We start from the raw sequence: 17,914 nt of genomic DNA, 5'->3' as shown, positions 1-17,914 counted from the left end.
CGAGTCTCCATTGGCCGCACCGGGTTACGTGTTCTCTGAAGCTGAAGCCCAGCCAGGCGGCCCTGATCTAGACGTGGTGGCTCGGTCGATGCAGTTTTCCCTAGGAGCCCAGCTTGGGATTCCCGACTTGGGGCCATCTCAGGATTCCTGGCGGGGCAGCAGTTAAGTGCTCACCCGCTGACTGACGGTCATTTGTTCAAGCCCACCAACAGTACCGCTGAAGAAAGACCAGGTGATCACCAGCCTTAGACACTCTGTAGTGTCACGTGGGGTGTCTGTGAGTGGGAAGGGACTCGAGGGCACCTGACCACAAAATGAGCTGTGGACCCACCCTGGTCCCTCCTAGTGCCCTAGTGGCACCGTGGTCAAGCGCTGTAAATGGAAAAACCAGAAAAGACAGGCAGTCTGTTCTCCTCAAGATCCTCCAGCCGGTTCGCCTCAAAGCAACCTGATGTACAAAAGCACAAAACACGGCGTGTCTGCACCATCCTCACCAGCGTTAAGTTTGAGTCCATGGCTGTAGCCGCCTGTCTGCCCAGCTCCTTGAGGGCCTTCCTCCTTTTCCCTGCCCCTCCACTTTACCAAGCAGGATGTCCTTCTCTAAGGGCTGGTCTCTCCCGACAGCATGTCCAAAGTACGCGAGACCAAGTCTCACCATCTGATTGGAAACCTAGGCCACACCGTGAGGCAGTTATCTGTAACAGGGGCCACTGAGTCGGAATGAACTTGGAATATCAGCAAGCCTCAGAAACCCATCCTCCCTTCAGGATGCCTGGGAGCCCCGAGGTGGGAGATCTGAGAGCAGCTCAGGAAGAGCTTCCCACCACTGGTGCATAGTGTGGAGTCAGCTTTCCCTTTCATGAGTGCCCCAGCCCCACTTCGAACTCGGCCCCCACAGAATAACTATGTTCCCTTCAAACTCACCTCTCCATTTGCATTATGCCAGGTTGACTAGAGAAACAAGTCCAGTGACACTCATATGTGTGAGAGAGTTTTATATCAAGAACTAATTATGCATCAATAAAACATCCCAGCCCAGATCAAGTCCGTAAGTCCAATACTAGTAAATAATTAGCTCCTCAGACTCATGTAGCCACATGTAATGATGCAGAATGCAGGAAGATCACAGGTCAGCCAGTGTAGAATCTTGTGGACCCAATAGCGGTGGACACATCTCCAGGGCTCCGGGAGGTCTTCTGGTTCATCAACAAGAAGGTGGAGGCAGAAATAGAGAGGAAGTTCCTGGGACCCTCCCTATGAGGAGGCCACACCAACAAGGAAGCGCCTTCAGGCTGAGATTTGATTGACAGGTAGACTCAACCCCTATCCTTCATGTTCACAAGGAATTCTGTAATGCCCACACCACTCACCAGAATAAAGGCTCATTTGTTTACGCTAATACATAAATAACCGTTTATATTAATGCACTGCACTAATCCTGGAGAACAGAGAGATGTGTAGGGCCTGGTTGATGTGACTGTCATATGGTGTTACCAGAGAAATAGGAGCAATCTGTCTAGTCTTCAGGAACTTCAAATCCCTGAGGGAAAGAGAGTGGTTGGTGTGTGTGAGTGTGTGTGTGTGTGTGTGTGCGTGTGTACAGTACTAGGGGCACCAGGTCAAGTTTCAGGAGTGCCTTGAACCACGCTTTAGTCAATGCAACCATGCAGCCACAGCAGCAGCAGAACCACCACCACCTCTGCCATCCAGTCCGCCCGCCCCAAACCTACTAACTCACCACCCCTGGGTGCCCTCTGTTTGAAGCAGATCAATCCCATCAAACGGACAGAAGCATCACATTGCGTTTGTCACGCTTAGGTTTTATTATTCACTGCCTGCCATCGTGTATATGGGGATAAGGGGCTGAAGGTTCAAACATACACCCTCCCTTTCAACCCTCCTCTCGCTGCGCTGGCCCTCTTCCTTTGTGAAGAGAGGTGATGGATGGATGGATGGATGGATGGATGGATGGATGGATGGATGGATGGATGGATGAGAGAGAGATAGAGAGACAGAGAAACAGAGAAACTTCGCCCAGGAGGGCCTTCTCTAGGCTCTGGGAGTAGGAGGGAGCGGTGGCCGGTCCCACCGTGTGCGCCATAGCGCACGCACGCGCGGCCTAACGGTCGACCTGACGGGACTTCCAGTGATTCCCCCTAGCGGCGACGAGGAGGACGACAGGATCTCTTCTAGGCAGCTGCTGGTCTACCCACCTCTCGCGTCCAGGGGCGGCCCGGGGTTCCCGGTCTCGCCCAGAACCCCCGGCCGCCCCTCGACTTTTTCCTTCTCTTCTTTCCCTCGCCCCTCTCCGCCGCCCTGGTCGACCCGGGCCGACCCAGGGACAGGGAGACAGGCGCGCCCGCGCGCCTCTTAGTCGGCAGGGAAGGAGAGACGGGATGCGCCCGGCTGGTCCCCACGCCTCCGCTGCACGCAGCGCCGCGCAGCGCAGACAGACAACCCTCAACATGGCAGACTGGGCCAGGATGCACACCGGGCCAGGGACGCACACCGGGACACCAGGCGGAGAGAGCGGGGGACAAGGGTCCAACCTCCCCTCTCCCTGCCCTCGCGCCCCGGAACGCCGGACACAAAAACCTTGTGTCAAGGGCTGACCTTCACAGTGAGATCACAGCACTCTCACTCTCACTTCCTACCTACCTACCTATGCCCTACCTCACCTCCCCACCTCACTCCCACTCTCACTCACTCTCACTTCCTCCCTACACCCTAACTCCCACCACTACCTACATACCTACCTACCCCCCCATTACCTGCCCTAACTCCCCCCACTACCTCCCCTATCCCCTCCACCCTACCACACACAAAATGCAAAGTAATGTAACAGCTAATTTAGTTCCCCAGACGGGGAGGGGGGAGGGGGGAAACAACACGGCTCGGCTTGAATCACTTTCATGAAACAGTTAGTAGTAGCCTGGAAATCCTTCGTCTTGCAAGGGCTGCTCCGTCCAAGGTCAAGGAAGCAGACAGCAGAGTCTTCCAGAGAGCGATGCATTCGGTCCAGCCGGAGGCAGCAGGCAGCCAGAAGGGTCCCCCACACTTAGACAGATCACCGGGTCCGACCGTCCCAAGCTCAAGCGAAGTGTACTATCGCACCAGCGGCATGGCAATGCACATCTGAAAGGGGGGAAAAACCTCAAGCTTTAGCGGCAGGATCCTTGGGTCGAGTGCCCTGCCCCCCCCAAGTTGTAGATTAGCTCACAATTGGAGTCACGCGATGGGGTGACACCGCAAGAGAGCCAGAGAACCTGTGCTTACAGAGTCATTTATCATTCTACCCACCGGATCAAATCGACGACCTTATTACACCCCAACTGTTCTTATAGGCCAGGTTGACACAGTAAGCCGATCACACCACCCAACATAGCACGCTCGCGCCCCCCACCCCACAACCCCCGAGGTCCCCTCTCTATCCCTTTCCTATAGGGAAAGGAAAAAACGTCTTTGCAATCTGAGGACTAACTCCCCCTCCCCCTCTTGTGGGCCTCTCAATGAAAACCCAAGCAAACAGCAGAGACGGTGGCATAGACGCCTCCCGCAAGTCACATCCACCCTGCTGTTGGACATAAGGGCTTCGCCCCAACCTCTCTGCCTTGGAAACCTAATGAACACGCCCCGCCCCGGGGGAAACTTCCCCAGGGCCACCTTGACATAATACAGACATCGTTAATAGGCGCCGCTGAACTTTTACCCTGGCCTGTGTCCTCAGAACACACTGACTGTGTTGGCCAGGCACGTCCTTTGCATCATGCACCCCCCACCCCCATCATAACACCCTTCACAGTTCTCCACTGTCCCAAGAATGTTCCCCCCGGTGGGGGCAGGGGGAAGGACAGCCCCCTACAATGAATCGTGGGCTCAACAGGCTAAATCATACAGCAGAGAGAGAGATGGAAGTCCTATATAGAATGAGATGGAAATAACAGAGGCAGACACAGCTCAGGGGTAAAACTTGCCCACTCTCAGCTGTACTTGGTCCGCTAGACTCAACGGGGCAGCCTAACCTTAATCACTCTTGAGTGGGCTCAACCTCTACCACTACCACCCTAATGGGAAGCGAGCAGGCCCTCTCTCCCTACCTACTTACCTACCTTCCTACCTATGGTGGCATAAACAGTGGTGTCTGTCTGCTTACTCTAGAGGGCTGACCACCCTGAGGGAGAATAACCCAGAACCTACCTTGGGTGAATGACCTTTCAGTGGGATATGCCTGGGGGAGAGACAACTCAGGAGAAAGCTTGGCTTCCCACATTCCCCATCCACCAGGCTGACTTCTGTGGGGGGCCCAGGCTGTGGTCCTTACCCACCTTTAGAAAAGCAGATGCCTTACAGAATAGGAGGGAGGGGCAGCTGCGTTTGAGAAACTTGGACTCTGAACTAGAACTAGAACTCTACAGTCAGGGTTAGATTGCTCACTCACTCACTCAAACCAGTCGCAGCGTCCGTCCCTAGAATGACAGACCTCCCCAACCCCTTGCTCCAGGTAGCCGCTTGGGTCAGAAAGACCCACACGCTGCCCACGCCGGAAGGCGGACAGCAGTGAGCATGCGAAGATAGATAGATTTTTTTTAAAGCGCACGTGCATGACAAGCCGGAATTCTGCAACTCAGCCAGGACCTATTCCTCTGTGGAGAGGTGATGGATGGATGGATGGATGGATGGATGGATGGATGGATGGATGGATGGATGGAGAGACAGACACAGACAAACCCCACACAGGAGGGCCTTCCTCTCCCCTCTGGGCTCTCAGAGCCACACACCCATAAGCCATACAACAGACACAGAAAAACAGGATTCCACACCCCTGCTTTTCCCCATGCACCAACAAGCAGATGGCGGGAAGAGGGTAGGGGCCCGCAGACAGAGCGAGAGGAGTGGTCCCATTCGCCATGAATGTCCGTCCCTCGTCTGGCACGGCTTGGGTCCGGCTCGGGAGAGCGCGACAGCACCACATCGATCGGGGTTGTGTTCAAAATCAAGTCACTCGAAGAGAGCAAAAGTTATTTAAAAAAACAACCCTGTAGGATGCTGGGGGAGGTCAAGGAAGGAAAAAGGCCCAGTTTCTGCCTCCGCCAGACCCACCCAGGGCCACTGAAGGACAGCTGCCAAAAAAGGACACGGGGAGTGCCTGACACGGGAGATGGAGCCCACGGGGCATGGAAGGCGCTCCGCTAATCGTAGCACGGCTGCCCGGGATGCCTGCAGCGGGCAGAGGGCACGGGGAGCACAGAAGACCCATCCCGCCAACCTCTCTGTGGGTCTCACCACCCTAAAGAGCACTGGAGGCCAGAGGAGGCACCACAGGGTCAGGACACAGCTGGACTCACAAGAGCAGGCGCAAGGGCCTCAAAGCGGGTGACTCACGCGGGATCAAAGGGACCGCGCCACGGGCCATCGGTAACCCAAAGGCTACCCAGGGAACCAACGCACACGTCCAGAGCATCAAACCGATCTCTTCAGTGAGGGCCACTGAAGATGAGCGTGTCAACACCTATCTGGTGGCCCAAAATGACCGAGTTCAGCGAAAAATATACCATGCCAGGAGACGGGGCGGTGGCTTCTCCCTGACGGGGCGACTCCCGGAACCAAGTTTCTGCCCAAGGCCTGCCACGTGACCCCACAGCACTCACTCCTGGAGGTCCTAGGGCCCTCTGGTCAACCTCCAGAGAATAGAGGCGGGGGGGTGGGGGGCGGAGAGGGGCAGCGTGCCCTCGCGCGACGCCGGAGCTGCTCACCAGAGGTCCCGCACATTCGCGGGGCCGGACACCGATGTGGAAGCATGTGTGAGGAACTTAGACATTTTTCTTAGGCTCCGCCTGAGGAGCCAGGGAAGTGGGTATTTAGTAAGCAGTCTGGCTTCACAGTGGGCATAAGGACACCGGCTTCCTGGGCAACCAGGAGCCACCAGAGCTGCTCATTAGGCTCCAAGTTAGGACTTGGACAAATTCTGTCTTTGATGGTCTGAGTCTTCACCCTAGGACTGGTGGTCGCTGACGTTCCCTGGAACAGACCACCTGTCTGCTCAGTCGGGTGCAGTCCCCGAAGGCAGGTTCCCAGGAGTCATGGCTGCACAGTGCTTACACACGTTGGGCTGCTCACCGTGTCTAAACCACCAGAAGCTTTGCGGGAGAAAGGACTTTCTACACCTGTGAAGAATTTTTCGGAAACTCACCGGAGCAGTTTCCTGAGCATGAATCCGCTAAGGGCCGGTCATAGGAACTCACACGTGCGTTTTGTAATAATCAACCGCCGCCTCCCACGGATCCAAGCACGTGCAGCACACGCCAACCCTCGGGGCGACCAAGAGCCACCAGGACCGGTCTGAACCCCAAGTGGGCACTCAGATTCTCAGTAGTCTCCTCTGATGGTACCAGCACCAGTTGTGGCTGAGGCTCCTGAGTCCAGGTAGGGTTACAGTGAACTTCACGGGTCCCTCCAAAGGGCCAATAGCCATTGGAAGTGCTCGTGGATGAATGCGCGTCTGAGCGCCCTGTGCTGGTCGACCAAGACTGACGGACACCAAAACTGGCGACAGAGGCGGCAGTGAAGCCCGCCAACCCGGGCCAGGTACAACCTCGGGCCACTTCTCCAGGCCGACGTTCTGTCACCGCCGGGACAACCCAAGTGACGCCACCGGCGTCCTGGAACTCTGGGGCCGGCGACACAGGTCGCTCAGGTCCCATTGCGTAGGCGACAGAGCTCGAGAGAGAAAGTGAAAGTGACCGCTAGGTGGCGGACGACAGGCGTGACAGGTGACAAGGGGGATTTGGAAAATAGGAAAAATAAAATGTTTAAGATAAATATTAACTTAAACAAATAAAATTAAAAGAAATATAAGGTACAGGATTATGTAAAAATTATTTACGTGTAAAATTAAATATTTTATTAAGTTGAATATTTAAGTCGAATATTATTTTATATCAAATTTATTAAAATAAATTATGTAAAATACTATGAAATAATAAACACAGGAAGTGAAGCCTTTAAACAAATAAAAGAAAATAAATTAGTTGAATGTGTTTCCATTTCATATAGCATTAAATTTAATTTGATATATATAAGAAACTGAAAATAACTGGAGATTAAACTTATTTTAAATCAATGTTGAAAGACAGTGAATACATGTAGACAGTGAAATAACATTGAAATACAATATAATTAGAATTATTATAACAGAATAGCAATGTATTTAATATATAATTAAATAACAGTAATAAAATTGAGTAAAATCATATTACATTTACCAGAAATACATGAATTAAAAATTAACAAATAAATGTCATTTCCAAACTGGTTGTATGATTGTGCTGACAACATTTCTGAATCTCCATGATGGTGTTCTTTTAAGAAGTAATGAATGGTATTTATTGTACAACTGTGGTGTGCCTGCTCTGTCTGAGGTCCGGATTGTGCCCTGCAGGCCTCTCGCCAGGTGAACCATCTGGGAATCTGGCGGTGAGTGAACTCCATCTCAGCAGGGTTGTTAGTGCAGGGTACGTTGGTACCCCTGGACTGGCAAGAAATCATCCCTTAACTATCTATTGAATCCTCAACATTTTTATGGGTCTAGCACAAATCCTTCCAAAATCTAGCACCATGAACTTCACTGCGCTCTCGGCCTGAAAAAAATGACGTCTGATTTAGATGCCTTGTCCCCAGACAGCATATACGCTGACAAGAATGCCATGCAGGACAGACATTGACCTCAAATGGCCAAGGGAAGACAGTCTTACCCCTCACTCACCCCGCTCCCTACCCTGTGAGCTCCTTGACAGGCAGAAGGCGCTGACTCATTCTGGGTGCTTGCACCTCCCAGTTTTCCCGTTGCTTTTTCTTTTCCTTTTCTTGCCATTCTTTTGCTTTGTATTATTTCTTTCTCTGTTTTCCTTTTTCTTGATTTTTTTTCTATTTTCCATTGACGACTTTCTTTGCTGGGACTGCCTCATCATTTGTTTTTTCCCTTTACTGCTCCTCACCCTGCATTCTACTCCCATCAAGGATTACAGTCTTTTTTTTTTCTTTCACTCTTTTTTCCCTAACCCTACAAGGGTTACAGTCTTGGAAACTCCCAGGGCAGTTCTACTCTGTCCTACTGGGTTGCTATGAGTCAACCTCCCAGTCTTGTTCTCCTTACCTCTTACTTTTCTGGTCTGGCAGCAGGAGCTCTGGGTGGGAAAATCTACCTGGATGCCATCTTCCCTCTCTCCCGCTTGCTCTTTTAAAGTTACAGTTAATCCACTACTTTTACCTTCTGCTGCTGTTCAAGTATGCTTTAATCCTAGGCAGGGGATAAATGAGTTTTTTGGCCTTTAAAGATGAACTGAGAAGCCCACTCAGGGATGGTATGAGGGGAAATATTTTCAGTTTCTTGGTAGCCCAACTAGCTGAATAAAAATTCTTCTACATTTCAAGACATTAGACTGGCTGTCGTTTATTTGAACCCTCAACACTAAAAGTCAAGGGCAGGTTTTCACACTAGAAGAAACATTCGTTGATGGTTACCAGGAATAGGGATGGAAGTGGGGGAGGGGAAGGTATGGACTATGAGGTCAACAAATATTAATTTGGATGAAAAGGAAAGAAATATACAATAAGAGGAAGGTTAGGGACAAATGAAGGAGACAAGGGAAAGTATCTGGGAAATTTTCATGAGTGAAAAGCAATAGAGACAAATACTCATATACACAATCCCGCAATAGTTACTTGGATAGACATGCAGGCTGAATGACTGTGGCAGGGAAATCAGAATACAATTAAAAGATGCAATTCTGAAGGGACTGTTTCCTGATTTTAAACCATGCAGTAGTCTCTCGTTCTTTTAGATTCTTGTATCTTATTTATCTTCTGGAATTTTATTTGGAGTAGTATGAATTCTAATTTTTTTCAAACATTTTTCCATAGTAATCTAAGCAACCTGTTTGACGTGGACTTAAGGCATTGGTTACTTAGCTGTGGTGCCCCTAGGAGAAAAATACATGGGAACCTACTAACTATTTAGGTGTTCTGTATAGGCAGAAGAATGTTAGAGCAGGTGAACAGCAGTTCAACTCAAACCACAATAATAGTCACGACCCCTCAAACAATTCCTAGACTTGAGCCAGATTACAGACACACAGCCACTTGAATGAGGGGAAGGCCGGGCCCTTTAAAGATGGGCCATTGGCAAAGGCGTATACTGTCAGTCTTTCTTCTAGCCTTCCCCAAAGGGACCTGCGGCCCTTCACAAGAGTGATTGCTCGTTTCAGGTTGGTGGGGGGGGGGCGGTGAGGAGGAAAATAATCAAGCTTTATGGGGATTACTGGACACTGGCTCTGAACTGACACTAATGCCAGGAGACCCTAAACATTTTGAAGGCCCACCACTCAGAGTGGGGACATACGGATGTCAAGTTATTAACAGAGTTTTACCTCAGGTACCCTTCACAGTGGGACCAGTGGGACCCCAACCACATCCTGTCATTATATCCCCAGTTCCAGGATGCACCGTTGGAATAGACATACTTAGTATGGTAGAGAATCTTATCGATCATCTTCCTGGAGCACAAGGACCTTCTCTTTTCAGTGTCATGGATTAGTCCATGGTTCTAATTTTTAAAACACTATTGAGAGAGGGTGAATAAATGTAGACTGACTATATATATCTATACCTGGAATATTCACTTGTACAGAATAAATCCTTATATGACTGAATGCTATTTGCACAAACAGTGGGAGTGGGGGTTAGGCAAAACTTACCATAATGTTCACTGGCAATGTCAGACACGGGTCTGCCAGAGTAATGCATATCTTAATAGAGCAAGCAGGGTATTGTAGTAGTAACTATTAGTCTGCCTTCCGACAGTTCAATATTCTTGGTATAGCTGTCTTCTGCTTCTTCAGACATCATATAATTTCAGTCTTAAGTCCTCAGGTTATAGGTGTGTTTGAGGTAGAGTCTAGTTCATCCAGTGGGGTTCCCACAAAGCCTAGCGCATGAGCAGGGCTTGTCCTGTATCACCAATATAAATCACACCTCACAGAGAGGGAGGATGGTAACCCTGATGGAAATGAAAAGTGGAGGGCTTGATTTATTTGTGGGATTTTTTGTTTATTTTTTTTCTTTTGATACATTTGTTTTTAATGACCGGTGCTTCTAGGCTTTCAGAAATAAATGCGCCACACTTTAGGACTTGGAGAGATTTAAGAGTTGGAGAAAATAGGCTAAGGGCCCCTGGGCAGAATCAACATCATGCCATTGCCTAGATTCGAGCAATGATCCAGAGAAAACCATCCAGAGCCTAATGGACCATGGATAAGTGCTTAGCAAGTAGTATGAAAAGACAACATTTTTAAAACTTCAAAAACAGTGTATTTTGAGGGGGGGACCAGTGAGATTTAAAGAGCAAAATTCTCTTTTATTTTCTGCTCAAGTGACTATCCATTAGGATGATCGTCAGTCCGACAGAACATGTTATATGAATGAACTGGATATTGACCTCTTGAGTTCATTGGAAACTGATGGCATCTGAGGATTCAAATCATCTATCAAAGAAAAAGTTAAAAATACATAATATTCACAATTGAAAACATGAACTATCAATGCAAGTTAAGTTCTATTTCTGGCTCTATGAAAGTTCAAAGCTGATGTGGGTTCTCTTAATCCTGCAGAAACGAATGTTATGGGTGTTTCGCATTGTGTCTAACCCGCATTGCTTTATTACACAGCGTTCAGTTACTGAAGGTTTTAACCAGAGTAAGTGACCATCTCATGTAGTTTTGTCTAAAAGCTTTCCTATAGGTGTATATTTTCCTCAGGTGTTCCTCAATATATATTTTAAGCCAGGTATTGAGATATATGCCTAGTCTACATTTATTCACTCTCCCTCTCTCAATAGTGTTTTGAGCTTCCATTTAGTTACAAACCCTAATCTAAGAACAAATAGATCTTTTCAATAAAATTTTAATAATATACTTTATTTGCCCTGATATATTTAAAATATAATCATTGTATCATGACATCAAATTTGAAATGTCACTAATGAAATATTTCACATTATTTTAAAAATGTTTGAAATTCAATGTGTATTTTCCACATACAGCAAATCCCAAGTCACCCCTCATGTTTTCAGTCTAGAAAGTCCATATATAGGAAGCATCTACCATGTGCAGACACATCCTGCAGTCATATTACAGGACTTTCTCTTCCTCAATGCATTCATGTTTCTATAGCTTCTATACTTTTTTTTAGTTTTCTTGACACATAATCCACATATCATACAATGCAATCATTCAATCATAGTGAGAATTTTACTGTCATGACCACAATCAGCTTTAGAACTTTTTCTTTCTTTTTTACACTCCATGTAAAACGAGCTGTGTTAAGAAAAAAAGAGCTGCGTAATCACATTCAATTCTAGTGCTCCTTCTCCCTACTGTCTTAATTGTTTACTCCTGAAATCCCCTCACCCTCCCTTGCTGACCCCTACACACCCTACATCCCGTACAAACCCTGTGGGAAACTAACACTGAGGGAAATACGACTAGGACTATATTCCCTAACTTATAATAGAAGGAGCCTGGAAAGCTAGTATTCCCTGGTAGGAAAGCAACTATTTTGGTAAGTTAGAGATAAATTCCAAATACATTATCCTGCTTTAAATATCATTCCCACAGATTCTCCCCTAACAGCTATGCTGCCTTAAAGTGAGCACATAGTTGATTCAATCTCCCTATGGAAGCAGACATTTTTGTTATCTCCAACCGCCAAGACACCCATTCCCCCTCATGCCTTCTCCCAATTCAGGTATTGGGTTTCCTCACCTGTGAGCTCAGGGACTTTACTGTGGTCAACGCCCACCCTATGACATATGTAACTACTAAATACGGGTGTCTATGGCTAACTATAGAGGCAAAGTATAGAAAGGCACCTTTACTTCCAAAGGTAGAAAGAGGGATTTCAGAAGATAGAGATTTAGAAATTAGGATGGCATTTCCTGTTAGCACTATTAACACCCACAAGGAGTTCACAGCACCTTCCCCTTTAAGTTGTTAAAGACCTCAAGGAACAGGGCCTGAGGTGAGCATGCTACCATAAAATGTGTCTGACTCCCTTATTTTATTCTCTCCTATCTTCTATGACTTTGCTATAACCTTTATATATTATAACTGTACAATTGTGCCTGTGGACCCTGCAGCTGCCGGAGGCTGGCTTGCTCTGACAAAACCCTTGCATCAGTGATTATCTCTCTGCACCCACTCCTCCTGTGTTTGGCAAACTGGTCAACCCAAAAGAAACAATCTAGAACAAATATTAAATAAAGTAGGGAGGATAAAACAATAGCAATATAAAGACAAAAATGCAACCAATGTGTAAGAAACAAATGACCACCATCAATATTTTAAAAGCCAGGGAAGAAATTTGTGGAACAAGCAAGAAACCCTTGCACTTTTAGCAAATTCAAGTTGGGTCTAGAGGGAGGTCCACTGACCAAGTATCAAGCTGGTTCCAGCATGATTAGGATTACAATGGTCTATGTTTGATAGTAAGACTGTTCCAGATATTTGTCTGTGGCTAGAGGGGATTTGTCAACAGCTTAATCTGGCTAGACACTTCGCAGATGGGTTTGGGGCTTGCACTGTCTTTCACAGCCTTCAAGAAATTGCGTGTTCATAATATGACACTTTCCCTTCATCATATTTGACTTTTGTTATTGTCATCTTTGGATCACACAAGCTAGTGTGCTTCTTCAATGTGGACTTTGTTGAATCCTCACTTAGATGACACCTAGTTTGAATACAAACATTTAAGATCTCAGACACTATTCCAGTTGATAGCTGAGCACCATCTGCTCTCTTCACCACACTCATGAAGGTAAGTATCAGGTAGAGCCATGTTATCAGAACTAACTGTTCTTGGATTGGAACTCCAGTTAAGTAGGAGCCCAGAACCCATATGCTTGTCCATGGAATATGCACGACTGAACTTTACTTTGGCGACTGTCTTATGACAAAATCAACCCCCCATAGGACCAACTAAACTAGCACAAACAAACAAACAAAGAGAAAAATTAAAAGCTCAAAGCAGGAAACCCAAACCCCACATAAACAAAAAAGTACAACATTGTCAATCATCCCCCTGGAGTATAAGGTGATTGCACATCATTAATTTCCCCAAAGACACGGCACTCCAGACACTGTTGGTCTGAGGAGTCGATGCAAGCACAGATCCACCTTCAACTGCAGCCCATGAATTGTTGCCCTACACAGTTTGAGCTTCTGTTCTCTTCCCCTCTGTTTACCCTAAGTATGGGGCGTGGTACCAGGGGGGGAAATTCATTCTTTTGATGCGGTTCTGCTCAATATTTGCTTTCATGAAATGTTCACTGGAAAAACAGATGCTATGGAAAGGTGTGATGAAGAAATCAGATGGTGCCAGACGATCAGAAATAGAAGTGTCTGGTGTGTGACCCAAGGACTATAAATAATAAAACCCACGATCAGAGAATCTTAGGTTTTCATAATATTATCACTTCAAGAGAAAGCACAAAAAACAATAGCATTCAAAGCTTATTGAAATGAAAAACATGTATAAAGATGCCATCCCAGCCCTTGGACTTTGAACTTGTTGCTGCTGCAGGAGACTTGGTTGGTGTAGCTATTATGGAGCAGGGAATTACACACAGTGCTTCACGTGGCAGAATGGGCACAGGGCTGCGGGGGGACTGCCTTTGGGGCCCTCCTTTCATTGATGAAGTATGGGGATACGGACCCTGCACAGACAAATGTGCAGGGACCCCCTTCCTCTGCCACACTCACACTCTGGAACAGCGTCAGGATGGAACTTCCTGTCTGTTGGTTGGGTGGTGGGGGTGGGTAACTGCCAGGCAGGTTGCTGAGGTCTGTGCCCAGCCACTGTCCCAAATGAAAACTGTATCCTCTTAGAGCCCCTGTGCCTGGGACACCTACCATGTGAGGGAGCCCACAACTGAGGGTCAACAGTATAGCCGTATGTGTGTGTGTTAACCACTGGCTGTGGGCACCGAGATATCAACATATGACCTTAAATATATCCCACCCGAATTTTGAGAAAATTTCAAGAATAGATTTGAATCATTGAACACGAACAGAAGACTGATGCTGTGGGGGGACATCAAGAACACTATATACAAATAAAGCAAAAGGTCACTTTCAAAAACTGGAAAGAGCTGCCCTTGTGGAAGCTGGGAGTCCGGGATGTACTCCTACAAAGGTCTGGCCAATGGGCACACCCTCATAGAGCCCAGGGCTGGTGAGTGGTGGAGCAGTGGAGCTGTGCACCCCTAGGCAGCAGCAGTCTATGGAGTGAACTCGCCAAACATTGAACACTTGGGGTTCCCACTGATGGAGGGAGACATGAGGCCCCAGGATCAAGGCCAGACAGAGACCTTTAAAATAGCTGAAATATGTATCACGAAATCAGAGATGCAGGTAGAGGGACAAGGACCGAATCACCAGCCAGCACTGATTGAAGGTACTTTAACATGGGGAATCTTCCTAAACGTTTGTCATGCACAAACCTTGAGCAGGGGTCAAAATTTCCCCTTAATTTAGAAAATGCTCAGCCTACAGAGTCTGAGAAGGAAATTTATAATCAGGTGAATGTAGTATTAAAAGATACAGAAGGCATCTTGGAGGACTTCAGACATACAGAGGAGCTGACCACGCAATTTGAGAGGCAACCCAGCATCCAGTGGATGAGAAGTTGCAGGAGAAGACATGTAATGCAGTGGTCCCACTAGCAGGAAAATTAAAGACATTGAATTAATTTATCAGAGGTTAGAAGCAGCATTATGAGGTCTACTGGGAGCCCTGACAAACACCCAGAGAGCAGGCTCTTGCTCAACACTTTGCAGAAATCCTTCATGTCACACTCTGGTCTGATAAACTCCAGATGGCAAATCCTGCCATGCACAATGATGTCGGTCATTATAGAAAAGCGTTGGACCTTATGGGGAAGGGCCATGTGTCTGCAGAAGGAGAGAATGAAGTAAATAATGAATGGGTAAACTTAAATTCTGTTTTATGCGGAAGCAACCCTGTTGCTGGAGTCCTCAAGTGACGCCACAACAAGCTTTGTGTCTGAGAATACAAAGTGACCAGCAGAAGATCCCACAAACAGATGGAGTACCGTGGCCTGTGGGGTAGCCACCCTCGACAGCTATTCATGGGTTCAGTAGGCGCAATCAGACGGTTAAGATATATAACGATTGTAGTAAAGCCATGGAGAATTGGGAGAGAGTAAAATAAAGAAGTTAGACAAGTTTCATGGGAGCATGCTCACCTCAGCCCCTCTTGGTGGTACACGTGGAGATGGGAGACAAATGGGCAGGAGAGAGCATGAGATTTTATTTCTAACCTAAGCTTATATATCTTTGGGGGCACACAAGCCTTCTGATCACAGATAACAATCTACATCATAGGAAGAGGTTGTAACATAGGCAATGCAAGCAAGAGGAGGGGGATGGCCTAGGTGTGTACACGCAATAGTAAAGGGATGGAATAAGTGTACATATGTGGCAAGATAGGAGTACACTAGATTCAATATATTGGCTTAACCTTAGTCGTTCTTGAGTGGTCCGGGCTTGCCTTTGGGCACACCTTCAGGGGAACAATATCAGAAGGGAGTGGGCCCTACTTAAGGTAAGGCAGATTATACAGTCTGGTTGCTGTAGATGGCTGATACCCTTAAGGAGAATAACCTCTGGCCTACTCTCATTGACCTTCTAGTGTACAGTTATTTACCATGTGTAGCAAGTAGCCTCTTGGGTTTCGCATATATTTTGGGAAAACAATTTGGGAGAAATCTGTTCCCCACCATGGCCAGTGTGTGCAGTCATGCTGGAGACCCCGGAACACAGGAACAGGTTGACAGACGAGGAGACGGTGTCCTTCTGCTTGAAGGAAATGGTGGGCGTCATCATACTCTATGACCACACGCATCCAGTGGGAGCATTTGCCAACACTTCCAAAATTGATATGAAGGGTTATATCAAAATTTTTGCCACCTTCCAAACAGGGTAGAAGGTCTTTTAAATGTGCTCTCAGGTACACACCAAAATGTTTTAATGATGAGACTACATCCGAGCAAATTAGATACATGCTGGTATAGCAGCTCTGGACCAAGGTTCTGCTATAGAAGGAGACAATGTTCTGCAATGACTGATAACACATGGTTTATTATTTTTTAAAATCATTTTAGTGGGGGCTGTTACAACTCTTGTTACAAACCATACATTAATTGTATCTGACATATTTGTACATATATTCCATCATTCTTTTTTAGACATTTACTTTCCATCGAGCCCTTGGGACCAGCTCCTCTTTAGTTTCCCCTCCTGTCCCCCCCACCCTAACCCTCCTGGCCCCTTGATTGCTTGTTGATTATTATTTTCAAATCTCACACGAACTGCTGTCTCCCTTCCCCTCTGGTTTCTGTTGTTCTTCCCCCTGGAGGGGGGTTTTTGGTTATGTGCCATTCATTGTGATTGGTGCTCCCCTCCCTCCCCACCTCTCCCCCACTTCCCCCTACCCTTTTGTTATCTCTATTCCCATTCCTGTTCCTAGGTTCCATGTGTTGTGAGTTTTATCTCTTGCCTATACCTATGTACATGCTCCTGTTTAGTCTAGATTGGGAAGCAGCACGGAGATCGTGATAGTGGGTGGTGAGGAGGCCTCCAGGAATCAGAGGTATTTTTCGTGAACCAGTAGTGCTCTACTACACCCTGATTGACTCATCCCTTCCCCATGACCCATCTGTGGGGGGGATGTTCCATTGTACGTAGATGGACTTTGGGTCTCTGCTCCACACCCCTCTATTTTTTGTTTGTTTGTTTACTGTTTGTTGTGAATCTTCTGATGCCTGTTTCCCAGTCTGGATAACACCTATGATCACACTGACTGGTGTGCTTCTTACATGTGGGCTTGTTGCTTCAAGCCTTTAAGACCCCAGACACTATATCTTTTAATAGCTGGGCACCATCCTCCGTCTTCACCACATCTGCTTATACACCCATTTTTTTCTTCAGCAATTGTGTGTGTGTGCGGGGTGTGCACATCACAGAATGTCAATTTGTTAGAACAAAATGTTCTTGTATTGAGGGAAGGTATAAGCCGAGGCCCAAAGCCTGTCTGCAGCTTCAGTGTATTGCCTTATAAATATATGTACATAGGCCAATACCACTATTTTTATGGATTAATAATGTATTTGCATAAGTGCACACCTCCGTTAATCTTCCTATCCATGCCTTTGCTTCTTAGAGCGTGCCTGTTTCCTTTTGTCTCCTTCTGCCTGCCATCGCTTTCCTCCTTCTTCCACCTCTTAGTGTTTCCCCTCCACTAGCTTGGTGTTGCTCTAATACTCACAGGATGTCTACCCTCTCCTAGATGCTGGTTCTGATTCCCTAGTTGTCTCCCTGTCCATGATGCCCTCTCCTCACCACACCCTTCTTCCCACCTCCTTCCCCCCCCCTCTGCATTCCAGGGCCATTGTCACCATTGTGTTCTTCCTTGGTTTCCCTCCATTGGTCCAACCCATGTAGGTAGGCAAACCATCCATGTCCTAGTACAAACAATAATAAGAAAACATACGTTTTAAGAAAGAAAAGGGAAGATAAAAAGATGAGAGAAAAGAAAAATAAACATAAAAAACAACCCTACATAGGTCCAGGTCTGGTTTCAGGGTGCGATGCAGCACTGATGAAGAATACAGCTTTCCTCTAGTTCCTAAATGCTTCCTCGCACCTCGCACCTCCCTATAACGTATATAAAAAGACCCAAAAGTTTGGGAAAAGTCCTTTAGAACACCGTGGAGATCATTCTTAATTTCCTCCCCACAAGAAAGAAAACCCTACATAGAGTGTGTCAGGCCTCCAGTGAGCTAT

At 47.1% G+C, this 17,914-nt stretch overlaps 1 pseudogene; it reads left to right on the top strand.

Moving 5' to 3' along the window:
* The first annotated feature begins 14,515 nt into the window (after positions 1-14,515).
* Positions 14,516-16,143, top strand: LOC142430570 (CYFIP-related Rac1 interactor B pseudogene; annotated as a pseudogene).
* Positions 16,144-17,914: the final 1,771 nt, after the last annotated feature.

The sequence above is a fragment of the Tenrec ecaudatus genome, chromosome 17 (genome assembly GCF_050624435.1).
Source record: "Tenrec ecaudatus isolate mTenEca1 chromosome 17, mTenEca1.hap1, whole genome shotgun sequence".
Classification (NCBI taxonomy): Eukaryota; Metazoa; Chordata; class Mammalia; order Afrosoricida; family Tenrecidae; genus Tenrec; species Tenrec ecaudatus.
This window is presented reverse-complemented; position numbering and strand designations above follow the sequence as displayed.